This window comes from Bombina bombina, chromosome 8 (genome assembly GCF_027579735.1).
Source record: "Bombina bombina isolate aBomBom1 chromosome 8, aBomBom1.pri, whole genome shotgun sequence".
In the NCBI taxonomy this organism is placed as follows: Eukaryota; Metazoa; Chordata; class Amphibia; order Anura; family Bombinatoridae; genus Bombina; species Bombina bombina.
Window position 1 is genome coordinate 145724571 of NC_069506.1, and position 11735 is coordinate 145736305.

Genomic DNA, 11735 nt, shown 5'->3' on the forward strand with positions numbered 1-11735 from the left:
ACTTCTGAGTAAAAACAAAATGCTGCAACTGGAAATAAGCATAGATGTTAGATCTGGGAAGATTACATTTTTGAAAAAATACCTCGGAGGTCATAATCTGTTGGTCTGACAAGATTGAAATACAAAAAGCAACCCTTGATCTGCCCATAACCTAAATACCTCCTGATATATTCCTGGCATAAATCACAAAGGAGTTTCTAAAGGAGAAACAAGTGAAAAATATGACCTGGCCAAGTATGTCACCTGACTTGAATCCAGTAGAATACCTTTGGGGTATTTTAAAGAGAATGGTAGAGCAACACAACCCTTCATCAAAGGGCAGCTGAAAAAAAGATCTCTGAAGAAGGGCAGAACATCTCTCCAGAAATTTGTACGACACTGGTTTCCTCCATGCCAAGGAGGATTGAGTCTGTCATCAAAAATAATGATTGAATCTCAGTAATGAAAGGTGCACTGACTTTTGTTGCATTGATTTCCTGCTTTTGGGTATGAGTAGTAAATCTAAACTGTTAGTTTTTAATTTTACATACGAGCAAATACCTTACTGTAAAACGTAGATGTAATGCAGTTACTGTTAGGTTATACAATTTTGAATCAATTGACATTTAAGTGATATTGCACTGGGGTGTACTCACATCAGGGTCGCGATCCGATATAGATCGTAGTTTGCGGCGCAAGCGAGGGAACTCCCGCCGCCCATAGTTTCTCGAGCAACTCGAGCTATCCCATAAACGGCGCCGTCAGAGGCTAAAGTGCCGTAAGTCTGATATACCAGCGATGTCCAGAAATCTGCGTAAGTACAAATTTCTGGAGTCGCCAGTGACTTACGGCACTTTAGAAACTGCTGGCGCCTACAAAACCTGACTAAGTTATAAAATCACCCGTACTGTCTAACACGCCTCCCAAACATAGCCTGACATGTCTAACCTTCTATCCGCTATCCCCCCTCACTATCCTAAGAATAAAAAATGTATTAACTCCTAAACCGCCGCTCCCGGACCCCGCCGCCACCTAATAAAGTTATTAACCCCAAACCGCCGCTCCCGAACCCCGCCGCCAGCTATATTAAATCTATAACCCCCTAATGTGAGCCCCTACCCCGCCGCCATCTACCTTACCTACCCCCTAAAATGAGCCCCTTACACAGCCGCCATCTACCTTACCTACCCCCTAAAGTGAGCTCCTACCCCGCCGCCATCTATTTTAAAATTATTAATCCCTAATTTAATCCCCCTACACCGCCGCCAGCTAAATTAACTATATTAACCCTAATTATATTAGGGTTAATATAGTTATTATATTATATATATTAACTATATTAACCCTAATTATATTAGGGTTAATATAGTTAATATTGTTATTATATATATATATATATATATATATATATATATATATATATATATATATATATATATATTAAGTATAATAACCCTACCTAACTCTAACATCCCTAACTAAATTCTTATTAAAATAAATCTAATTAATATTAATATTATTAATTAAAATATTCCTATTTAAATCTAAATACTTACCTATAAAATAAACCCTAAGATAGCTACAATGTAATTAATAATTACATTGTAGCTATTTTAGGGTTTATATTTATTTTACAGGTAACTTGGTATTTATTTTAACTAAGTACAATAGCTATTAAATAGTTAATAACTATTTAATAGCTACCTAGTTAAAATAATTACCAATTTACCTGTAAAATAAATCCTAACCTAAGTTACAAATACACCTAACACTACACTATCAATAAATTAAATAAACTACAAATATCTAAACTAAAATACAATTAAATAAACTAAACTAAATTACGAAAACAAACACTAAATTACAAAAAATAAAAAAAAGATTACAAGATTTTTAAGCTAATTACACCTATTCTAAGCCCCCTAATAAAATAATAAAGCCCCCCAAAATAAAAAAAAAATCCCTACCCTATTCTAAAATACAAAAGTTAACAGCTCTTTTACCTTACCACCAGCCCTTAAAAGGGCCTTTTGCGGGGCATGCCCCAAAGAAATCAGCTCTTTTGCCTGTAAAAAAAACCCACAATACCACCCCCCAATATTACAACCCACCACCCACATACCCCTACTACCCCTACTTAACCTAACACTACCCCCCTGAAGATCTCCCTACCTTGTATTCACCCAGCAGGGCAGAACTCTTCATCCGATCCGGGCGATGTCTTCAATCAAGCGGCAGAGAAGTCTTCTTCCATCCGGGGCGATGTCTTCAATCAAGCGGCAGAGAAGTCTTCTTCCATCCGGCGATGTCTTCAAGCAAAGCGGCATCTTCAATCTTCTTTCTTCGCTCCTCCGCCGCGGAGCATCCATCCGGCATGATGACTGAACGAGGACTGAGGTACCTTTAAATGACGTCATCCAAGATGGCGTCCGTCGAATTCCGATTGGCTGATAGGATTCTATCCGCCAATCAGAATTAAGGTAGAAAAATCTGATTGGCTGATTGAATAAGCCAATCAGATTCAAGTTTAATCCGATTGGCTGAAACAATCAGCCAATCGGATTGAACTTGAATCTGATGGGCTGATTCAATCAGCTAATTGGATTGAACTTGAATCTGATTGGCTGATTCAATCAGCCAATCGGATTGAACTTGAATCTGATTGGCTGATTCAATCAGCCAATCAGATTTTTCTACCTTAATTCCGATTGGCTGATAGAATCCTATCAGCCAGTCGGATTTCGACGGACGCCATCTTGGATGACGTCATTTAAAGGTACCTCATTCCTCGTTCAGTTGTCATGCCGGATGGATGCTCCGCGGCGGAGGAGCGAAGAAAGAAGATTGAAGATGCCGCTTTGCTTGAAGACATCGCCGGATGGAAGAAGACTTCTCTGCCGCTTGCTTGAAGACATCGCCCGGATGGAAGAAGACTTCTCTGCCGCTTGCTTGAAGACATCGCCCGGATGGCGATGTATTCTCTGCCGCTTGCTTGAAGACATCGCCGGATGGAAGAAGACTTCTCTGCCGCTTGCTTGAAGACATCGCCCGGATCGGATGAAGAGTTCTGCTCGGCTGGGTGAATACAAGGTAGGGAGATCTTCAGGGGGTAGTGTTAGTTTTTTTTTAAGGGGGGTTTGGGTGGGTTTAGAATAGGGGTATGTGGGTGGTGGGTTGTAATGTTGGGGGGTGGTATTGTGGGGGTTTTTTTTACAGGCAAAAGAGCTGTTTTCTTTGGGGCATGCCCCGCAAAAGGCCCTTTTAAGGGCTGGTAAGGTAATAGAGCTGTTAACTTTTTAAATTTAGAATAGGGTAGGGAAATTTTTTTATTTTGGTGGGCTTTATTATTTTATTAGAGGGCTTAGAATAGGTGTAATTAGCTTAAAAATCTTGTAATCTTTTTTTATTTTTTGAAATTTAGTGTTTTTTTTTTGTAATTTAGTTTAGTTTATTTAATTGTATTTTAGTTTAGATATTTGTAGTTTATTTAATTTATTGATAGTGTAGTGTTAGGTGTATTTGTAACTTAGGTTAGGATTTATTTTACAGGTAAATTGGTAATTATTTTAACTAGGTAGCTATTAAATAGTTATTAACTATTTAATAGCTATTGTACCTAGTTAAAATAAATACCAAGTTACCTGTAAAATAAATATAAACCCTAAAATAGCTACAATGTAATTATTAATTACATTGTAGCTATCTTAGGGTTTATTTTATAGGTAAGTATTTAGATTTAAAGGGACAGTCAACACCAGATTTATTGTTGTTTTAAAAGATAGATAATCCCTTTATTACCCATTACCCAGTTTTGCATAACCAACACAGTTATCATAATACACTTTTTACCTCTGTGATTAACTTGTATCTAAACATCTTCTGACAGCCCCCTGATGACATGACATTTTATTTATTATCTTTTGACTTTCATTTTAACCAATTAGTGCAGTGTCTGCCACAATCCACGGGCGTGCTCACAATGTAATCTATAGGGTTTACTTGAACTAGCTCCCCACTGCTGTGAAAAGCAAATACAAAAGCATGTGATTAGAGGCAGCCTTCAAGGGTTTAGAAATTATCATATAAGCCTTCCTAGGTCTAGCTTTCAACTAAGAATACCAAAATAACAAAGCAAAATTGGTGATAAAAGTAAATTGGAAAGTTGTTTAAAATTACATGCCCTATTTGAAACATGAAAGTTTTTTTTGGACTTGACTGTCCCTTTAAATAGGAATATTTTAATTAATAATATTAATATTAATTAGATTTATTTTAATAAAAATTTAGTTAGGGATGTTAGAGTTAGATAGGGTTATTATACTTAATATATAAATATTTCTTTCATGTAATTAACAAGAGTCCATGAGCTAGTGACGTATGGAATATACATTCCTACCAGGAGGGGCAAAGTTTCCCAAACCTTAAAATGCCTATAAATACACCCCTCACCACACCCACAAATCAGTTTTACAAACTTTGCCTCCAAGGGAGGTGGTGAAGTAAGTTTGTGCTAGATTCTACGTTGATATGCGCTCCGCAGCAAGTTGGAGCCCGGTTTTCCTCTCAGCGTGCAGTGAATGTCAGAGGGATGTGAAGAGAGTATTGCCTATTGAATGCAGTGATCTCCTTCTACGGGGTCTATTTCATAAGGTTCTCTGTTATCGGTCGTAGAGATTCATCTCTTACCTCCCTTTTCAGATCGACGATATACTCTTATATTTACCATTACCTCTACTGATTCTCGTTTCAGTACTGGTTTGGCTTTCTACAAACATGTAGATGAGTGTCCTGGGGTAAGTAAGTCTTATTTTCTGTGACACTCTAAGCTATGGTTGGGCACTTTATTTATAAAGTTCTAAATATATGTATTCAAACATTTATTTGCCTTGACTCAGAATGTTCAACTTTCCTTATTTTCAGACAGTCAGTTTCATATTTGGGATTATGCATTGAATTATCATATTTTTCTTACCTCAAAAATTTGACTTTTTTCCCTGTGGGCTGTTAGGCTCGCGGGGGCTGAAAATGCTTCATTTTATTGCGTCATTCTTGGCGCGGACTTTTTTGGCGCAAAAATTATTTTCCGTTTCCGGCGTCATACGTGTCGCCGGAAGTTACGTCATTTTTTTGACGTTATTTTGCGCCAAAAATGTCGGCGTTCCGGATGTGGCGTCATTTTTGGCGCCAAAAGCATTTAGGCGCCAAATAATGTGGGCGTCTTATTTGGCGCTAAAAAATATGGGCGTCGCTTTTGTCTCCACATTATTTCAGTCTCATTTTTCATTGCTTCTGGTTGCTAGAAGCTTGATATTTGGCATTCTTTCCCATTCCTGAAACTGTCTTATAAGGAATTTGATCTATTTTGCTTTATATGTTGTTTTTTCTCTTACATATTGCAAGATGTCTCACGTTGCATCTGAGCCAGAAGATACTACAGGAAAATCACTGCCTGCTGGATCTACCAAAGCTAAGTGTATCTGCTGTAAATTTTTGGTAGCTATTCCTCCAGCTGTTGTTTGTAATAATTGTCATGACAAACTTGTTAAAGCAGATAATATTTCCTTTAGTAATGTACCATTGCCTGTTGCAGTTCCCTTAACATCTAAGGTGCAGAATGTTCCTGATAACATAAGAGATTTTGTTTCTGAATCCATAAAGAAGGCTTTGTCTGTTATTTCTCCTTCTAGTAAACGTAAAAAGTCTTTTAAATCTTCTCTCTCTACAGATGAATTTTTAAATGAACACCATCATTCTGATTCTTTGGACTCTTCTGGTTCAGAGGATTCTATCTCAGAGATTGATGCTGATAAATCTTCATATTTATTTAAGATGGAATTTATTCGCTCTTTACTTAAAGAAGTACTAATTGCTTTAGAAATAGAGGATTCTAGTCCTCTTGATACTAATTCTATACGTTTGGATAAGGTTTTTAAAGCTCCTGCGGTTATTCCAGAAGTTTTTCCTGTTCCTAATGCTATTTCTGCAGTGATTTCCAAAGAATGGGATAAATTGGGTAATTCATTTACTCCTAAACGTTTTAAGCAATTATATCCTGTTCCGCCTGACAGGTTAGAATTTTGGGACAAAATCCCTAAAGTTGATGGGGCTATTTCTACCCTTGCTAAACGTACTACCATTCCTACGTCAGATGGTACCTCGTTTAAGGATCCTTTAGATAGAAAAATTGAATCCTTTCTAAGAAAAGCTTATCTGTGTTCAGGTAATCTTCTTAGACCTGCTATATCATTGGCTGATGTTGCTGCAGCTTCAACTTTTTGGTTGGAAACCCTAGCGCAACAAGTAGCAAATCGTGATTCTCATGATATTATTATTCTTCTTCAGCATGCTAATAATTTTATCTGTGATGCCATTTTTGATATTATTAGAGTTGATGTTAGGTTTATGTCTCTAGCTATCTTAGCCAGAAGAGCTTTATGGCTTAAGACTTGGAATGCTGATATGGCTTCTAAATCAACTCTACTTTCCATTTCTTTCCAGGGAAACAAATTATTTGGTTCTCAGTTGGATTCTATTATTTCAACTGTTACTGGTGGGAAAGGAACTTTTTTACCACAGGATAAAAAATCTAAAGGTAAAAACAGGGCTAACAATCGTTTTCGTTCCTTTCGTTTCAACAAAGAACAAAAGCCTGATCCTTCGTCCTCAGGAGCAGTATCAGTTTGGAAACCATCTCCAGTCTGGAATAAATCCAAGCCTGCTAGAAAGGCAAAGCCTGCTTCTAAGTTCACATGAAGGTACGGCCCTCATTCCAGTTCAGCTGGTAGGGGGCAGGTTACGTTTTTTCAAAGAAATTTGGATCAATTCTGTTCACAATCTTTGGATTCAGAGCATTGTTTCAGAAGGGTACAGAATTGGTTTCAAGATGAGACCTCCTGCAAAGAGATTTTTTCTTTCCCGTGTCCCAGTAAATCCAGTGAAAGCTCAAGCATTTCTGAATTGTGTTTCAGATCTAGAGTTGGCTGGAGTAATTATGCCAGTTCCAGTTCCGGAACAGGGGATGGGGTTTTATTCAAATCTCTTCATTGTACCAAAGAAGGAGAATTCCTTCAGACCAGTTCTGGATCTAAAATTATTGAATCGTTATGTAAGGATTCCAACGTTCAAGATGGTAACTGTAAGGACTATATTGCCTTTTGTTCAGCAAGGGAATTATATGTCCACAATAGATTTACAGGATGCATATCTGCATATTCCGTTTCATCCAGATCATTTTCAGTTCCTGAGATTCTCTTTTCTAGACAAGCATTACCAATTTGTGGCTCTACCGTTTGGCCTTGCTACAGCTCCGAGAATTTTCACAAAGATTCTCGGTGCCCTTCTGTCTGTAATCAGAGAACAGGGTATTGTGGTATTTCCTTATTTGGACGATATCTTGGTACTTGCTCAGTCTTTACATTTAGCAGAGTCTCATACGAATCGACTTGTGTTGTTTCTTCAAGATCATGGTTGGAGGATCAATTTACCAAAAAGTTCTTTGATTCCTCAAACAAGGGTAACCTTTCTGGGTTTCCAGATAGATTCAGTGTCCATGACTCTGTCTTTAACAGACAAGAGACGTCTAAAATTGATTACAGCTTGTCGAAACCTTCAGTCTCAATCATTCCCTTCGGTAGCCTTATGCATGGAAATTCTAGGTCTTATGACTGCTGCATCGGACGCGATCCCCTTTGCTCGTTTTCACATGTGACCTCTTCAGCTCTGTATGCTGAACCAATGGTGCAGGGATTACACGAAGATATATCAATTAATATCTTTAAAACCGATTGTTCGACACTCTCTAACGTGGTGGACAGATCACCATCGTTTAATTCAGGGGGCTTCTTTTGTTCTTCCGACCTGGACTGTAATTTCAACAGATGCAAGTCTCACAGGTTGGGGAGCTGTGTGGGGATCTCTGACGGCACAGGGAGTTTGGGAATCTCAGGAGGTGAGATTACCGATCAATATTTTGGAACTCCGTGCAATTTTCAGAGCTCTTCAGTTTTGGCCTCTTCTGAAGAGAGAATCGTTCATTTGTTTTCAGACAGACAATGTCACAACTGTGGCATACATCAATCATCAAGGAGGGACTCACAGTCCTCTGGCTATGAAAGAAGTATCTCGAATTTTGGTTTGGGCGGAATCCAGCTCCTGTCTAATCTCTGCGGTTCATATCCCAGGTGTAGACAATTGGGAAGCGGATTATCTCAGTCGCCAAACGTTGCATCCGGGCGAATGGTCTCTTCACCCAGAGGTATTTCTTCAGATTGTTCAAATGTGGGGGCTTCCAGAGATAGATCTGATGGCCTCTCATCTAAACAAGAAACTTCCCAGGTATCTGTCCAGATCCCGGGATCCTCAGGCGGAGGCAGTGGATGCATTATCACTTCCTTGGAAGTATCATCCTGCCTATATCTTTCCGCCTCTAGTTCTTCTTCCAAGAGTAATCTCCAAGATTCTGAGGGAATGCTCGTTTGTTCTGCTAATAGCTCCGGCATGGCCTCACAGGTTTTGGTATGCGGATCTTGTCCGGATGGCATCTTGCCAACCATGGACTCTTCCGTTAAGACCAGACCTTCTGTCGTAAGGTCCTTTTTTCCATCCGGATCTGAAATCCTTAAATTTAAAGGTATGGAGATTGAACGCTTGATTCTTAGTCAAAGAGGTTTCTCTGACTCTGTGATTGATACTATGTTACAGGCTCGTAAATCTGTATCTAGAGAGATATATTATAGAGTCTGGAAGACTTATATTTCTTGGTGTCTTACTCATCATTTTTCTTGGTATTCTTTTAGAATTCCGAGAATATTACAATTTCTTCAGGATGGTTTAGATAAGGGTTTGTCCGCAAGTTCCTTGAAAGGACAAATCTCTGCTCTTTCTGTTCTTTTTCACAGAAAGATTGCTATTCTTCCTGATATTCATTGTTTTGTACAAGCTTTGGTTCGTATAAAACCTGTCATTAAGTCAATTTCTCCTCCATGGAGTTTGAATTTGGTTCTGGGAGCTCTTCAAGCTCCTCCGTTTGAACCTATGCATTCATTGGACATTAAATTGCTTTCTTGGAAAGTTTTGTTCCTTTTGGCCATCTCTTCTGCCAGAAGAGTTTCTGAATTATCTGCTCTTTCTTGTGAGTCTCCTTTTCTGATTTTTCATCAGGATAAGGCGGTGTTGCGAACTTCTTTTGAATTTTTACCTAAGGTTGTGAATTCCAACAACATTAGTAGAGAAATCGTGGTTCCTTCATTATGTCCTAATCCTAAGAATTCTAAGGAGAAATCGTTACATTCTTTGGATGTTGTTAGAGCTTTGAAATATTATGTTGAAGCTACTAAATCTTTCCGAAAGACTTCTAGTCTATTTGTCATCTTTTCTGGTTCTAGAAAAGGCCAGAAAGCTTCTGCCATTTCTTTGGCATCCTGGTTGAAATCTTTAATTCATCTTGCCTATGTTAAATCGGGTAAGACTCCGCCTCAGAGGATTACAGCTCATTCTACTAGGTCAGTTTCTACTTCCTGGGCGTTTAGGAATGAAGCTTCAGTTGATCAGATTTGCAAAGCAGCGACTTGGTCCTCTTTGCATACTTTTACTAAATTCTACCATTTTGATGTATTCTCTTCTTCTGAAGCAGTTTTTGGTAGAAAGGTACTTCAGGCAGTGGTTTCGGTTTGAATCTTCTGCTTATGTTTTTCATTAAACTTTATTTTGGGTGTGGATTATTTTCAGCAGGAATTGGCTGTCTTTATTTTATCCCTCCCTCTCTAGTGACTCTTGTGTGGAAAGATCCACATCTTGGGTATTCATTATCCCATACGTCACTAGCTCATGGACTCTTGTTAATTACATGAAAGAAAACATAATTTATGTAAGAACTTACCTGATAAATTCATTTCTTTCATATTAACAAGAGTCCATGAGGCCCACCCTTTTTTGTGGTGGTTATGATTTTTTTGTATAAAGCACAATTATTCCAATTCCTTATTTTATATGCTTCGCACTTTTTTCTTATCACCCCACTTCTTGGCTATTCGTTAAACTGATTTGTGGGTGTGGTGAGGGGTGTATTTATAGGCATTTTAAGGTTTGGGAAACTTTGCCCCTCCTGGTAGGAATGTATATTCCATACGTCACTAGCTCATGGACTCTTGTTAATATGAAAGAAATGAATTTATCAGGTAAGTTCTTACATAAATTATGTTATATATATATATATATATATATTATAATAACGATATTAACTATATTAATCCTAATATAATTAGGGTTAATATAGTTAATATATATAATATAATAACTATATTAACTATATTAACACTAATATAATTAGGGTTAATATAGCTGGCGGCGGTGTAGGGGGATTAAATTAGGGGTTAATAATTTTAAAATAGATGGCGGTGGGGTAGGAGCTCACTTTAGGGGGTAGGTAATGTAGATGACGGTGTTGTAAGGGGCTCACTTTAGGGGGTAGGTAAGGTAGATGGCGGCGGGGTAGGGGCTCACATTAGGGGGTTATAGATTTAATATAGCTGGCGGCGGGGTCCGGGAGCGGCGGTTTAGAGGTTAATAACTTTATTAGGTGGCGGTGGGGTCCGGGAGCGGCGGTTTAGGGGTTAATACATTTTTTATTGTTAGGATAGTGAGGGGGATAGCGGATAGAGGGTTAGACATGTCGGGCTATGTTTGGGAGGCGTGTTAGACAGTACGGGTGATTTTATAACTTAGTCAGGTTTTGTAGGCGCCGGCAGTTTCTAAAGTGCCGTAAGTCACTGGCGACTCCAGAAATTTGTACTTACGCAGATTTCTGGACATCGCTGGTTTATCAGAGTTACGGCACTTTAGCCTCTGACGGCGCCGTATATGTAATAGCTCGAGTTGCGAGCTGAAACTACGGGCGGCGGGGGTTCCCTTGCTTGCGCCGCAAACTACTATCTATATCGGATCGCGCCCCTGTTGTATACTGTGTATGTGTGTGTGTGTGTGTGTATATATATACATAGCAAGGAAGGGGTGGTCTAGCGCAAAGCACAGTAAAAAACAAACTACTAATAGAGGATACAATGGTATATCCAATAACACATACAAAGTATAATAAAATAAATGTGAATTGAGAGCCCCAAAAAGCACAATATAGAGCAAGCTATAGCTCTATAGATGTTATAGAATAAACGAGGCGTGTGAAATGGAAAAAAACACAGTTAAATGAATAGGACTATATACAAAACTGCATGAGTGTACAAATTAGCAGCATCTACAAAATGTTATACAGTTCCGCCGCACATCCGGTGCTGGCGGTGTCAATAGAAGGCTGCGAGAGGCCCCAATTACGGAGAACAGACAGTCCTGTGAAGTTAGGAGGTGTTGTAAGTGGGGATAGTATAGGCACAGACAGATCCCACATGTCCTCCCCCTGAAGGTAGCTCCTACTTACTAGAAGTAACCTCAATCGTACGAGGTAAGTAGAAGCCCAGAACGTAATGTTGGTGTCCGCATAGGAATCGGTATCAAAAGATAGAACCTCCGTGTGTAGAAGGATATAGGGCGGTGCCAACTTTTCACTCATAAAAATGACTTCCCAGCAGCCCCAAGACAGTAGTTATCAGGTTAAACATATATTAATTTCAGGCTGTGTAACATCTCTATTAATAGGGTGCTTTGTGGTGTCCTGCTTTCCAGATGCTGAAGGGTTAATAAATTAACCCTCTCTTATTTTGGTACTTGCTGTAAAGTTATTCTTCCTATTCCAGTTGTGTGCTTGA